The sequence below is a fragment of the Heterodontus francisci genome, chromosome 19, assembly GCF_036365525.1.
Source record: "Heterodontus francisci isolate sHetFra1 chromosome 19, sHetFra1.hap1, whole genome shotgun sequence".
Classification (NCBI taxonomy): Eukaryota; Metazoa; Chordata; class Chondrichthyes; order Heterodontiformes; family Heterodontidae; genus Heterodontus; species Heterodontus francisci.
In genome coordinates, this window is record NC_090389.1 from 64,308,589 (window position 1) to 64,324,876 (window position 16,288).

The window sequence follows — 16,288 nt, forward strand, 5'->3', positions numbered from 1 at the left end:
GCTTGCAGAATCCTGTGAATTTGCACAACTGAAAGATGATCTAATTAAAGACCGGATTGTATTAGACATAAGAGATCCTGCAGTGAGAGCACATCTACTGAGAAAGGACAAACTTACTCAGGAAAATGATCGACAAGTGAAGAAGTACGGAGGTTGTAAATCAGCAGCTAGAGCATATTCATGGCAGAACAGACCAGGCCTTGCATTATGCTGAGACACATTCCTGGTTGAAAGGGGAGAAAGATCACAAAGGGCAGGATGCAAATAGCTGCTGAGGACGTTGCACAAAGGAAAAGAAGGCATGTCAAGCATGGGGGAAAGCAGCATTCTCACTGCAAGAAGCCGAATCATTTTGCACGCAAGTGTTTGGGTAGAAGGAAGCACAGCAAGCAGGTACAGATGGCCACTGGAGAGATCAGCCGAAGATTCTGACTAATCACTATACACCATAACACAGGTTAGTTCCGTCAGGTCGATATATGATGAATGGTTTGTGACTGTTGGAATGATGACTGCAGAAGGGGAATATAAAGTCAACATAGTGTCAGACGCAGTTGTGTCATGCAACATCATGACCTTCGCAGACCTGTACGAAGTGGCTGAACATGGTAATCCAAAAATGAAGCCCTCGAAAGTAAGGTGGAGGCTATATAATGGCACCATGCTAGTGTCGAGAGCACAAATAACTGACCCAATGCAATGACAAGACCAAAGATCTGGTGTTCCAGATCATAGACAGTAAGCAAAAGCCACTCATCTCAGCCAGAGCAAGTCTAATGCTTGGACTGGTAACCCTCAACGTGCAAAAAGAGATTTGCAACGTGTTGCAGCACACTAAACCATTGACGGCAAAACAGATCCTAGAGAAGTGCGACAATGTGTTTACATGTTTGGGATATGTTCCTGGAGAATAGCATCTAGAAGTAGTCATCTGCTGAAGAAAGTTCCAGCTGCCCCCAAGGCAACCTGAAAGCCAAGATAGAGCTGGTAAAGAAGGGAGTTATCAAGTAAGTGACAACCCCGACAGAATGGATTAGCAGCATCATAACCGTAAAATAAACTCAAGCTGAGAGTATGCATCGACCCAAATGATCTAAATAAAGCTCTGAAGAGATCTCACTACCCCATGCCAACTATCAAAGGAATTTTGCCACAACTCTCAAGGGCAAAAATCTTCACTATCCCGGTTACAAAGGATGGTTACTGGCAAGTGAGGCTGGATGAAAGCAACAGCTTTCTAACTACATTCTGGACGCTGTTTGGGAGATACAAATGGTTGCGCATGCCATTTGGCATTTCCACAGCTCCAGAGAAGTAACAACGCAGACAGCATGAGATAGTAATCTTCCCAGAGTGGAAGATATAGTGGATGATCTAGTTTATGGATGTGAAGACCCAATGGAAGAAGCCATTGTTGATCACGATAAAAATCTAGTGCGACTGCTAGACAGAGCTCTCCAGATGAACCTGAAGCTGAGCAAGAAAAAATTGCAATTAAAAATGCCTGAAGTCAAGTACATAGGTCATGTACTGACAGCAAAAGGTCTCCGCCCAGATTTGAAAAAGGTGAGAGCAGTAGCAGCGATGCAGCAACCAACAGATGTAGTAGCAGTGCAGCGATTTGTTGGATTAGTCAACTATTTAGCAAAACACTTGCCCAGTTTGTTGTCTGAACCATTTCGGCAACTCGCTGCCAAGGATGTGCAGTGGTATTGGGGGACAGAAAAAGAAGCAACATTCACTAAAATCAAGCAGCTAGTGACCTGAGGCCAGTGCTGAAATAATATGACACATAAATGATGAAGTCACCCTGCAGTGAGACAGAACTTGAGCAACCCTAATGCAACAAGAACAACCGGTTGCATTTGCTTCCAGGGCATTAACGCACGCAGAATGATGCAACGCTCAGATCGGGAAAGAGTGCCCGGTCATTGTCTTTGCTTGTGAACATTTTCAACAAAACCTCCTTGTAAGAGACAAGGTGACAGTTGAGTCGGACCACAAGCCACTTCAAAGCAACTTCCTTAAGCTGTGACTCTGCTCCAAAGCATCTGCAAAGAATGTTGCTCTGGTTACAAAGATATCATCTGGACATGACACACAAGCAAGGGAAACAAATGTACATTGCTGACATGCTGTTGAGAGCATGCTCCCTATGAAGAAAGTAGAGGATGCTACCACAGTGTGAGAAATCTTCCAGATCCAACGTGAAGCTGCAGCCTGACATGCTTTGGAAGTCATCAACCCGGCAAAGACATAGAATCTGACTGACCTATGAAATCAAGCGAAATACCCAACAAGATGCAACACTCAAAGTGTTGCAAAAAATGGTGATAAAAGGATGGCCTGAAAGCATCAAGGACACTCCTGTGGTCACAAGCATATTGGGCATACAGAGATGAATTGACAGCCCAAGATGGCATCTTGTACAAAGGAAATAATCAACTTTCATAATGGAGTTGAGAGGAGAGATGTTAAAACACATCCATGCATGCCACCAAGGAATTGAGTCGAGTCTGAGGAAGGCAAGAGAAGTGCTCTACTGGCCAAACATGAGCAATGAAATTAAGTGCCACATCAGCCAGTGCAATGCATGTAGCGAATACCAAACTAAGTAAGCCAAAAAGCTGCTGAAGGCACATGACATCCCAGATAGACCATGGATGATGCTGGGTGTAGACCTCTTCACTCTCACAGGAACTAATTACCTTGTCGCGAAAGACTACTATTCTGACTACTGGGAGGTAGACCAGCTGACCTTGACTTCTACCGGTGAGATTGTAGAATGCATGAAAGCACATTTAGTCGTCATGGCATTCCAGATATTTTAATGGCCCTCAGTTCGCGAATGAAAAATTCAGCCGCTTCATAAAGGATTGGGAAATTCAACACCATACATCATGTCCACACTATCTGCAGTCAAATGGAAAGGTTGAAGCAGTAGTAAAAATTGCCAAAGGAATCACTAAAGCAAGCAAATCGAGCACAGATGTATACAAGGCAATCCTCATCTGGAGAAAGAAAACTCCCTGAAGGCATGGAAAGTAGTCTAGTACAAAGACGAATATTGCACCGCTGTTGCAACGAAGGCTGGTGGAGTGCACCGTTCAATTCCCACTTCACCACAGGTCACAACATAAATATTAAATTTTCCTGTTTACGGATGCGGTCAATCATATACTGCATTTTTCCCAGAACAGAACACAACCAGGTTTATTTACAAAACAACAAAATTCAGTTAATTATGAAACAAGTGTTAACTAGTAATGAAGTAAAGCATAAACATACAGATTGAAATTTTGAAGTCCCCTTTTTAACTTGGCCCTTCCCACTCGCTCTCCGCGCACACGCACATGCACCAGTTCACTGGGAAAATAGAAGGGATTTTTTAAAAATCAGTTCTGTTACAGACAAAAAAGAACACCCGGGTTTAATACTTATTCCTGAAGGAAAGAGCAGGTGAGATGTATCTAGTTCCAAAACTGGCACTGTCTAACTTCCGAGTACATGTAGATGGGCCACTGGGATCTTTTAGAACTGTTCTTTTCAGGCGACGTTGAGAAGTAATTGAGCAGGCTTTTCATCAAAGACAGGAGATGAGACGAATTGACACAGTGGACCTCAGGGTCTTTTAGAGAGTTGCTGGAAAGTGAGCTAGGTTATGGTCTTCTCTCCTTGACAATTCAGGCAACTTTATCTCACTCCATAAGGTAAATCACATTGACACCACAACAAAAAACATGAGTTTGCTGCTCAGGTGCCTGCTGCTCCTGGGTTTGCCCTATCGAGGGGCATGCGACTGACTTCTCTGCACATCTTCCCCTATTACCGGAGTCTCTGTTGTATTTTTAACTTGAGTCATATGGCAACCAGTAAACACTTTTGCCAAACCAGTTCTTTCAGTGTCCCCAACAGACACGCTTTTTTTTTTATTGCTGTGAGTAGCCTTGTTAGGTCATCTTGTTCTGCATCTAAATATGAAAGCATAGTATTCAATCTCCCTAGCAATTCATATAATTCTTCTATACGAGTCTGCCTAGGCAATTTCTGGAGGTTCCGAGATTTCTGTTGATAAGCTTCAGGGACTAACTCATATGCAGCGAAAATAGCTTTTTTTGCCTTCTCATAATCTGCAGAAGACTCTTCAGAAAGCATGGCCATCTCATAAACTTCATGAGCTCTGCCCATTAACCTGCTTTGCCCAAGCAATGTCTGGCTTTCCTTTTGGCAGCTTCATCTGTTTGGCTATCTTTTCAAAAGAAAAAAGAAATAGTCTTTTCGTCCCTTTCCTCAAATTTAGGGAGGTCATGCACAAATTTAAACAGCTCTCCACTGGGTCCTGAGCTGGAGATGGATCTTTCCCTACCAGAATGTTCACGGGAGTCAAGGCCACCCTTTTGCCTTTGTTCCAGCTTTTTAACTTTGAATTCCCTTCTCTTTCACTTTGAAATTCTAGTTCAAGCTTTTTCATTGTCAGGTCTTTTTCAAGCTCAAGTTTTTGTATTTCCATTGCTTTTTCTTTGTAAAATTTTAGCTAATTCAACTGTACCACCCTCTGATTTGCTTTCTTCATCCAATTTTAAATGATGTGCGATTATTACAGTTATGTCTCCTGTCTTAGCTCCTGGTTTTAACTCTAACACCAACTGTTCTGACAAATACTTTTAGTTTAACCTTGGTTAAGTTCCTCAGATCACTCTGATGCATCCTCCTTCCCCAAAAAAGTTCAGGACATTCCGGTGGTGTAAACTTTACTCTATTACACAAGAAATCTGGTTCTTTTTTTTTTCTCTCCTTCAATTATTGCCCCACTTACAACTGTATGTCATCTGCATTGGGTTTATCCTGGTAAGATAGCGCCATATTATATGTGTTACGACCGAGTGTACGGTTTGTTCCTGTCCCACTTCTGCACGTCACAAAAAAATATTAAATGTTCCCCCTTACTGATACGGTCAATCACATTCCCAGAATAGAAGACACTAATCAGGTTTCTTTAGTGAACAACAAAATTATCATTCATTATAAAATAAATCTTAACTAGTGACGAAGTAAAGCATAAACACACAGATTGAAATTTTAAAGTCCCCTTTTATTACCTTGGCCCTTTTCTCTCTTGCACACGCACACCTGTGCTGAATACTGGCTCATTCCTGAAGGAAAACCAGCAGATAAGATGCATCGGATTTCTTCACCCAGAGTGGTGAACCTGTGGAATTCTCTACCACGGAAAGCGGTTGAGGCCAAATCATTAAATATATTCAAGAAAGAGATGGATATAGTTCTTGGGGCTAAAGGGATCAAGGGATATGGGGAGAAAGCGTTAACCGGGTACTGAGTTTGGATGATCAGCCATGATCATATTGAATGGTAGTGCAGGCTCAAATGGCCTACTCCTATTTTTCTATGTTTCTAAAACTGGCAGTCTAACTTTCAAGTGCACATGGACAGATTACTGGGATCTTTTAGAAAAGTTCTTTTCAGGCAGCATTGAGAATGAATTTAGTTGGCTTTTCTTCAAAGACAGGCGATGAGATGAGTTGACACAGTGGACTTCTCAGGGTCTTTTTAGAGAGTCGCTGGAAAGCGAGCTGGGTTGTGGTCTTCTCTCCTTGATGCTTCTTCAGCAGGCTAACGTTATCTCACTGCAGAAGGTAAAACACACTGACACTACAACCAAAAACTTGAGTTTGCTGCCCTGTCAGATGTGCAGTGCTGCTCCTGGGCTTGTCCTATCAAGGCGTGCATGACTGACTTCTCTGCCCACATCTTCCCCTGTTACCAGGGTTTTTGTTATATTTTTAACTTGTCATGTGGTAACCAGTAAACATTGTTGCCAAACTAGTTCTTTCAGTATCCCCTTGATGACTCTCTGGGGGAAAAAAACTGGTCCAACATTTCTTCAGGTTGACTATGAATTGCTCAAAAAATACTTGAACAAAAAAAACCAGAAGCACCTTCATAACACCGCACCCAAGCTACTCTTCCAATATCAAAAAAGCTACTGAAGCCAGAAGTAGTAACAGGCGTGAGTGACCAAATCTAAATGAAATTACAGAAAGCCAAATTTCATTTTGACAAATGTGCCAAACCATTGCCAGAATTGAGCATTGGAGAGCCAGTCAGGATACAAACCTTCAACGCTGTCAAGAGTCAGCCCAAGTGGCAACTTGGGGCCTTCATAGAGCAGTTGTCACCTCGATCGTATGTGGTGGAAGTGAACGACCAGATGTATTGTCGCAACCGCAGGCACGTATGCATAACTGGAGGAGCTGTTTCTTCACTGCAAACAGCCGATCAGGAAGATGTGAACTCTCCATTTGCATAGACCGCAGATCAACCATCAGCCACAGAGGTCCACAATGGAAATGGAACAACAATTACTGCAGCAACAACAAGTGACACAGGAATGACACTCCCTGGAGAAAGAAAATCACCCTGATGAACAGCCAACAACAACGTGCCCGTACACCATTTAGGAGACCGGCACAATTTAAAGACTCTGCAATGCATGTGCAGAGACTGATGATAGCAAACTGCTAATGCATGAGAACAGTTGTGTGCATAGTGGGTAACTTGGGCAACTCGGTGTAAATGATGCATGCAATTTTTTGTTTTTTTATATATGAAAAGGGGGATGTTTGGGATAGAAATACAATACTGTACTAATGTGCCTCCTGGTTTGTCATAGTCATGTGACCTTGACCATGAGGCACTCACTGCAGGCAGCCATCACAACTTCAGTACAAGCAAGACTGTTGTCCTGTGAGTTTGTAACAGTCACTGACTCCTCTGCTAAGGTAAATAGTCCCTTCCCATCCACTCTATCCAGGCCCCCCTCAATTTTATATATTTCAATCAAATCTCCCCTCGGCCTCCTTTGTTCCAAGGAGAACAACCCCAGCCTATCCAATCTTTGCTCATAGCTGCAACATTCTCGTAAATCTCCTCTGTACCCTATAGTGTAATTATATCCTTTTTGTAATAAGGTGACCAGAACTGCACAAAGTACTCAAGTTGTGGCCTAAATAATGTTTTTTCTGCTTCCAGCATAACCTCCCTACTCTTGTATTCTATGCCTCAGCTAATATTGGATTCTGTATGTTGCCTTAACCATCTTGTCCTACCTTCAGAGATCTGTGGACATACACTCCAAGGTCCCTTGCTTCCTCTACACCTCTCAGCATCCTCCCATTTATTGTGCATTCCTTAGTCTTTGACCTCCCCAAATCTGTCACCTCTCACTTCTCTGGGGTAAATTCCATTTACCATTTTTCTGCTCACCTGATCGGTCCATTGATATCTTCCTGCGGTCTACAGCTATATTCCTAGCTATCAACTACGCAACCAGTTTTTGTCGCCTGCAAACTACTTGCTCATTCCCCCTACATTTACATCCAAATCATTAATATATACCACAAAAAGCAGCGGCCTAGTACTGAGCCCTGCGGAATCCCACTGGAAGCAGCCTTCCAGTTGCAAAAACATCCATCAATTACGCTTTGTTTCCTGCCAATTATGTATCCAGCTTGCTATGTTCCTCTGGATCCCATGGGCTTTGATTTTTTTTAAACATATGTCATGTGGGACCTCATCAAAAGCCTTGCTAAAATTCATATAGATCACATCAGCTACACTATCCTCATCAATCCTCCTTGTTACTACAAAAAATTCAATCAAGATCTTCTCAACAAATCCATGCTGACTATCCTTGGTTAATTTGTGCCCTTCTAAGTGACAGTTTATCCTGTGTCTCAGAATTGATTCCAATAATTTGTCCACTGACTGGCCTGTTATTATTTGGTCTATCCCTCGCTCCCTTTTTAAACAAAGGTGCAACGTTAGCAGACCTCCAGTCTTCCGGCACCGCACCTGTATCCAGTGAAGTTTGAAAAATGGTCAGATCTTCCACTGTTTCCTCCCTGGCATCTTTTAATAGCCTGGGGTATATTTTATCCAGCCGTGGTGATTTATCTGCTTTCAAGGATGCTAATCCCTTTAATACTTCCTCTCTTCCTATGTTTATCACAGCCAATACTTCACACTCCTCCTCATTAACTATAATGCTTGCATCATCTCCCTCTTTTTGTGAAGACAGACGTAAAATATTCATTAAGAACCATACCCACGTCTTCCGCCCCTACACAAGTTATCTTTTTGGTCTTTTATGGGCCCTACGCTCTCCTTAGTTATCCACTTACTCTTAATGTATTGATAAAACATGTTTGGGTTCACATTGATTTTGCTTGTCAATATTCTTTCATGCCCTCCCTTAGCTTTCCTGATTTACTTTTTGATTTCACCCCTCTGCTTTCTGTAGTACTGAGTTCTCTGTGTCTGACATAAGCTTTCTTTTTCTGTCTTATACCCTGTAGCTCCTTGGCATCCAGGGGGGGTCTAGATTTGGCCATCCCACCCTTTCTGTTTGTGGAAATATGTTTACTCTGAACCCCCTAAATCTCCCCTTTGCCTCCCACTGCTCTGACATTGATTTATCTTCAAGTAACTATTTCCAGTCCACTTTTGCTAAATCACTTCAGTTGAGTAAAATTGACTTATTAGAACTTTAACTCCTGTTCTATTTCTCTTTTTTTCCTTTAATTATGTGTAAACTAACTGAATAATGATTACTACCACCAAAATGCTCTCCCACTGCCACTCCTTCCACCTGGCCAGCTTCATTACTTAAAACCAAGTCCAGAACTGCGTCCTTGTTGCACTTGCTACATACTGGCCAAAAAGAAAGTTCAGGTCAGTGACTTCTTCAGAGTTCTGATGAAAGAGGGAATCTACCTGAAATGTTAACTCTTTTCTCTCCACAGATGCAGCCTGACATGTTGACTGGAGCATTTTCTGTTTAATTTAGACTTTCAGCCTTAGCTGTATTTTCAGGTCACTGCACCACTGAGTATCCTAATATTTCTGTTGTGTTGTGTTGTAACTAGATGCGTAGAACTTGAAAGTTTTTTGAAATTAGATGCAATTTGTCCAAGCATGAGCTGTAAATGATAAAGCATACAACATGTCATTGTTTAAATTTTGCGTGAGCACTGCCCCCCCCACCCCCCCACCCAAACAGATGAGGGAAAAGAAAACCTGGTACTAAGTCGTCATTTTCCAACTGAAATTCTTTTAGCTAAAACTTTGTTAGCCTCAACTTTCACAATTCTGATTATTATATTTTTCCAGTCATGTCAATCAAAATGCCATTAACGTATGTCTTTACCAGGGTATTTGTCTCTTTAATGGGATTGATGTCATAAGTATATACAAATAATACAGAATTCATTAATACAAATGGCAGAGATACTGCTGTGCCATGATGTAACTTGAATTTGTTCCTGTACAAATGGCTAGTATTTTTCAGTACTTTATAAATACTGTAATAATGTCAAAGAACTAGAGGACAGCAAATGTTCCAATATTTACAAATATGTATGTGTTAGGATTTTAAGGTTGACTTGAATAATTCCAGCCCTTGGGACTTCTTAATGAAGAAAGGCTTAAGTGTTTAGATCTATTTTCACTGGGGAAAACAGGACTAAGGAAATGTCAAGGTATTGGATGAGGCAAGATTAAGCAAGCTATTTCAATCTGGACTGGAGTGTAAAATTCACAAAAGCTGAGCAAGGTTAGAAATGGCAGGTTTTGTTTTCCTCTCCCCAGGATAGTGGACAGATGGAACAGACTTTTAAAGCAGCTATTAATTTGTGGGCAGCTGTCACTGTTAACAGGGAACTGGAGTGATATCTGCTAAGAGCAATTGAGGGTTCTAGAAGGATTGACACCACTACTGGCTATTTCTAGCGAGATTGGGAAAGGAATTCAAGGTGAACAGGTGGTGCATTGTAAACTGTTCCCTCTCTTCAGATATTGTTCCTCCCTTTTCAAAATCGCTCATCAGCTGGGCTGGAAAAACCACACCACCATCTCTACCCTTGCAAACTATCACCCCATGTCCACATCCTCTGTCACAATTTCTTGAATGTTTGGTTAGCTCAGATCCTTGTCCAACTTTTCTGCAACTCGATGTTTGAATCTCTCTCTAATTATGTGTCCGTTCCTGCTGCAGCACTGAAACGGCCCTAATCGTAGTCTCAAATTATTTCACTGTGACTGATCCATTATCTTTGTCCTCCACGTCCTCTTTGAAATCTTTGTGCTTAACCGTACAGTCCTTGTCCAATACCTCTTCTCTGTGGGACTGCTCTCGCATGGTTCCCTATCAATCATAGCCAGGTTATTTCCAGCAGTGGCTTCTCCTCTCACCTCCATTACCTTCCAGAGTTCTGCAAGAAGCTATCCTTGTCTTCCTCTGCTTCCGTATCTATATGCTGCACCCTGATGACATCCTCCACAGTTATGGAGTCAGATTCTATGCTGATCACGTCAAGCTGTATTTCTCCACTATCCCTCTCAACCCTTCCACTGCTTCTGTTGGTAGACAGCTTGCCCAATATCCACTCTTGGGTGAGTGCAGTTTTTTTCCAGTTATTTTCTTCATCCTTGTGTCAATTCGGTTACCCTTACCGCCAATTCTATCATACTGTCCAGCTACTGCCTATCTCTGAACAAGACTTTCTCTGTCTTGGCATCCTATTCAACCCCAAGGTGAGTTTTTGACTCTCATATCCTGTATCGCAAAGATAGTATAATCCCACCTCTAACATCACTTACTTCTGCCGCTGTCTCAGCTCATCTGTTGCTCACTAATTTATTCATGCCTTTGTCATCCTAGGATGCAACTATTCCAGTCTGTCTGACCTCCTATCCTCCACACTTGAGCTCATCCCAAACTCTACTGCCTGTATCCTATCCTTCAAGTATCATTCATCCATTTTCCTTGTTTTTGCTGAACGATTTTGGCTCCCAAGCTCTCCGATTAAAATCACTGAGGAAGTTCTGCGATGTCATAGCTGCCATCTTTCAAATGTGATCCTAAACCAAAACCATTTCTGCTCCCTCAAATGGGATCTCTTGTTTGTATTCAAAGGAAAAAAGGGGAGTCCATTTAACAACCTGTAAAAGATTTATATCTCAACCAGAATCACGTAAAACAAATTATCCCACCATTTATTTCAATGTTTTGTGAGATATTGTCGTATTCAAATTGGTACTGTGTTTCTACACTTCAAATGCTTGTTGATTGTAAATTAATTACTATCGCTATACTACCAGGAAAGACTGAACAGGCTGAGGCACTCTTTAGAAAAGACGAGACTGAGGGGTTACCTGACACAGGTCTTTAAAATTATGTAGGGATTTGATGAGGTAGAGATGTTTCTGCTTGTTAAGGGTTGGGAGGGGGTGGTGGTGGTACACAACTCGGGGTCATAAATATAAGACATTAACTAATAAATCCAGTAAGTAATTGAGGATAAACTTCTTTATGCAGAGAGTGGTCAGAATGTGGGACTTGCTACCACAAGCAGTAGTTGAGGTGACTTGTATAGATGTTGTGAAGGTAAATAAGTACATAAGGGAAAAACGAATAGGGTGTGTAGATAGGATTAGATGAAGTAGGTTGGGAGGAGGCTTGTCTGCAGCATAAACATCATAGACCAGTTTTTGTGCTGTATATTGTGTAATTGTATGGAATTATGATGCATAGTTTTATGAAAGTGATTGTTTTGTTAAATATTTTTGAAGGAATTTATCATTATTAAAAAAGAGAGCCATCAAGAGGATACAGAGGAAGCCAAATTGGCAGCAGTGTTGCTAGCTGTCAGAAACCCTGGTAATGGGCAGAGAAGTGACAAGTGCTCCTTTGATTGGACAAGCCCAGTAGTAGTAGAGAGCACCTGGGAGTGCAGAAAACTGACCAGCTTTTTGGTTGTTGGTGTAGTAATTCTATAAAAGACCCAGTGAAGTCTGCTGTGTCGATTCATCTTGTTTCCTATATTGGAAGAAAGCCTGCTTAAAAATAATTCTCCTCACCTGAAGAGAACTGTGTTCTGGGGGATTTCGGTGGCCTGTCTGCGTGTGCACGGAGGTTGGACTGTTTGCTCTTTTGGTGCAGTGTGTCTCATCTGTTTTCTTCAGGAGTGGGTAAGTGATCTGCTCAGGTGTGGACTTCACAGGGTCTTTTATGGAATTGCTGGAAAGCGAGCTGGGTTGTAGTCTTTTCTCTTTCCTTGACACTGCAGATTTGATTTTATCTCCTTCCAGAAGGTAAAACAAGTACGTACGTGCACACTGACCAACAACCAAAAAGCTTATCAGTTTTCTGCACCTGTCTGATCCAAAAATCCCTTTTTATTTTTTCGGTTAGCCAGTCTATATATGTGTGGGTGAGTGTTAAGGTTAAAAAAGGGAACTTTTAAAATTTAATTTTGGGATTTTAAAAATTTGATCTGTTTGTTTTACTTCATTAGTAAAGAGTTGTTCTCTGATTAACTGTTAATTTTGTTATTCATTCAAGAAACCTGGTTAGTGTGTTCTATTCTGGGAAAAATAGAATATATGATTAACCGTATAGATAAGTGGGAAAATTTTAAACAATATGTTGTGACCTGTGGAGAAGTCTTCTCCCTCTTCTTTGGCCTCCTTGTCTCGAGAAACAATGGGTAAGTGCCTAGAGGTGGTCAGTGGTTTGTGAAGCAGTGCCTGGAGTGGCTATAAAGGCCAATTCTAGAGTGACAGACTCTTTCACAGGCGCTGCAGATTAAAATTGGTTGTCGGGGCTGTTACACATTTGGCTCTCCCCTTGCGCCTCTGTCTTTTTTTCTTGCCAACTGCTAAGTCTCTTCGACTCGCCACTGTTTAGCCCCGCCTTTATGGCTGTCCGCCAGCTCTGGCAATTACTGGCAACTGACTCCCACGACTTGTGGTCACTCTCACAGGACTTCATGTCGCATTTGCAGACATCTTTAAAGTGGAGACATGGACGGCCGGCGGGTCTGATACCAGTGACTAGCTCGCTGTACAGTGCGTTCTTGGGGATCCTGCCATCTTCCATGCTGCTGACATGGCCAAGCCATCTCAAGCGTGTAGGGTATATATGCTGGGGGTGTTGGCTGCCTCAAGGACTTCTGCGTTGGAGATACGGTCCTGCCACCTGATGCCAAGGATTCTCTGGAGGCAGCGAAGATGGAATGAGTTGAGACGTCGCTCTTAGCTGGCATACGTTGTCCAGGCCTCGCTGCCGTAGAGCAAGGTATTGAGGACACAGGCTTGATACACTCGGACTTGTGTGTTCCGTGTCAGTGCGCCATTTTCCCCACACCCTCTTGGCCAGTCTGGACATAGCAGTGGATGTCTTTCCCATGTGCTTATTGATTTCTGCATCTAGAGACAGGTTACTGGTGATAGTTGAGCCTAGGTCAGTGAACTCTTGAACCACTTCCAGAGCGTGGTTGCCGATATTGATGGATGGAGCATTTCTGACATCCTGTCCCATGATGTTCATTTTCTTGAGGCTGATGGTTAGGCCAAATTCGCTGCAGGCAGCCGCAATCCTGTCGGTGAATCTCTGCAGACACTCTTCTTTTGTGGGATGTTAATGCAGCATCGTCAGCAAAGAGGAGTTCCCTGATGAGGCCATTCCGTACTTTGGTCTTTGCTCTAAGATGGGCAAGGTTGAACAACCTGCCATCTGATCTTGTGTGGAGGAAAATTCCTTCTGAAGACTTGAACGCATGTGAGAGCAGCAGGGAGAAGAAGATCCCAAACAGAGTGGGTGCGAGAGCACAGCCCTGTTTCATGCCACTCAGGATAGGAAAGGGGTCTGATGAGGCACCGCTATGCTGAATTGTGCCTTTCATATTGTCATGGAATGAGGTGATACTTAGTAGCTTTGGTGGACATCCGATCTTTGCTAGTAATCTGAAGAGACCACATCTATTGACGAGGTCAAAGGCTTTAGTGAGATCAATGAAAGCCACGTAGAGGGGCATCTGTTGTTCGCGGCATTTCTCCTGTAGCTGGTGAAGGGAGAACAGCATGTCAATAGTGGATATCTCTGCTCGAAAGCTGTACTGTGCCTCAGGGTAGACACGCTCAGCCAGCTTCTGGAGTCTGTTTAAAATGACTCGAGCGAAGACTTTCCCCACTATGCTGAGCAGGGAGATTCCACGGTAGTTGTTGCAGTCACCGCGGTCACCCTTGTTCTTGTAGAGGGCGTTGATATTGGCATCACATGTCCTGTGGTACTGCTCCCTCATCTCAGCACATGGCAAAGCAGTTCATGGAGAGCTGAGAGTATAGCAGGCTTGGCACTCTGATTATTTCAGTGGTAATGCTGTCCTTTCCAGGGACTTCTCAAATTATCAGTGCACTCTTCTCGCCTCGGTCATAACTATAGTATTTAAACTTGATCAACATGCATCCTTTTAATCTACAAATTTCGGGAAAAAAAATTCCCAAAAATCACTACCGAATTATCTTGGAGTAGTGTGAATACTGCGAAGGAATAGTTTCTGGGATAGGAGCGGGATTCACCAAAATGTGTGGTGAATGTTGTGAATACAATACTCTTCCCCAAGAACAACTGGGAAGCCTTCTGAAATAAGGACTGGTACAGGAGATATTATGTGAACTCTTGGTTATTCATTTATATCTGAAATTTAAATTATAAACTGGAATTTGCAATTTTAGCATAACCAAGAATTGGCCACATGGTGTTTTCTCAGCAGCAGTTTCACTTTGTGGGTCACTTTTTTTCCCTACTTCGTGAAGATGAGACCTCTGATGAGAAAAAATGTTTTTTTTTTTAAAAATGCCTTCCTTCCCAAATCCATGTAGGTCCTCTCCTTCATGCTGGGTTTTCTTAGCTGAATGAATAGGTCAGGTTGTTGCTTTACAAATAGATTACTTTGTCTCTTATTGCATTCCTGAAAATACAATATTTCAATATTAGTCTTGGTGATTTTTTTTTTCTCGTTACAAATTTGGGAGCTCAGCAAAGTTTCTCTGCTGCAATTCAGTTTATCTGCTTATCAAGGTTATAAAAACTTTAAAGCCATGGTTTATAATTTTATATTGCGTAACTACATGCTGTTCTGGCACATTCTCAAACTGCTGTAAAATGCTTCAGCTTACTTTTATTGGTTGCTGCAAGGGTTTGTCATATTTGTGATATGGCTGCTGCCTGTTTTCTGGATGCCACTTTAATCCTATTGTGGTTTGCGGCTGCGAGCAGCTCTAAATCCCCTTATGAATGTGTGTGGGAAAGTGGTGATATGATTACATGCGTCAGGCAAATTATCAGTTTGTCTTTACATACTGCAGCTGTGCCATAGATTTCATCTATATATTCAAACTTCTATTCACTTGAATTTGCCACTTATGAAGTCAGTTCCTCTTCACTGAATATCTAGTTTGCCGCAAAATGGTATTTATCAGGGATGCAAAGTAAATCTCAAATTTGGATTTTGTGTGTGCAAAATGTTGACGCAGAAAAAATACTGAAGTTAGTATAAGCACTTCAAAAATATGACAGTCCTATTATCTTTTGACAGTTAATGCTGATTTCAGTTGAATTTATTCCTGCTCATGGTTTCTATCTGGCCAACCCAAATTAACGTAATTTTAGCTGAACCCAATTATAAATGAGGCATATAAATTGTTGGTGTAATTTAATCAATCTGGCACTTCCTCCAACTCCTAAACTGGTGGGAATTGATCATTTATTACCATAACTGATCAAATTTATCAATAATTTATCAAGCTAAAGTATATTAATCACCTGTGAAGTAATTACTTTTAATGCTACTTAAATCATGACAGCAAGGCTAACCCCATAGCGGGTTATTTTGGACATAGTGACGACATTTAACCAGCCTTCTTTATTCTGAGATTAGTATTGACATATCTGTTCAAATTGTTGAAGAAAATTATATTGCCTGCAATTGGTTTTTCCAAGTAAACTGGCGAGCTCGTGTGTTTTCTGAAGTACAATAATTTTTACTTTCACTCAAGAAAATGGTTCAGTTTTGAGGGTTTTGTTGCAATGCCAATTTCCTTTGTCCATCATGTGGCTCATAACATTTTTCAAAAACATGCAAACTTCTGCCAGTGTCATTTGCAGCTGACCCCTAAGGGGGGGTGGGATGGTGATAAATGCATATCTTTTTGGAAAGGACCTCTTGACCAAAATTATAAACTCAGTGGATCAGAAATTGCAAATTGCTTAACAATCTATGGTACAGTGTGCTGATGCAGCAATTTCTACCCCCCTCCCCCCTCTGTATTTCTGTGGCTGTTGTTGTCTCTCCATCTGTGTCTCATGCATTTGTTGTCTTTCACACATTTAGAAGTATTTATAAAAAGAAACGTGTTTTTATGACCA

General features: G+C 41.8%; 1 protein-coding gene across 3 annotated transcripts in view; it reads left to right on the forward strand.

Annotated features, from left to right (window-relative positions):
* Positions 1-16,288, forward strand: part of iqsec1b (IQ motif and Sec7 domain ArfGEF 1b) — a 708,606-nt gene that overhangs the window by 106,284 nt on the left and 586,034 nt on the right. The gene's annotated exons all lie outside the window — the stretch shown is intronic.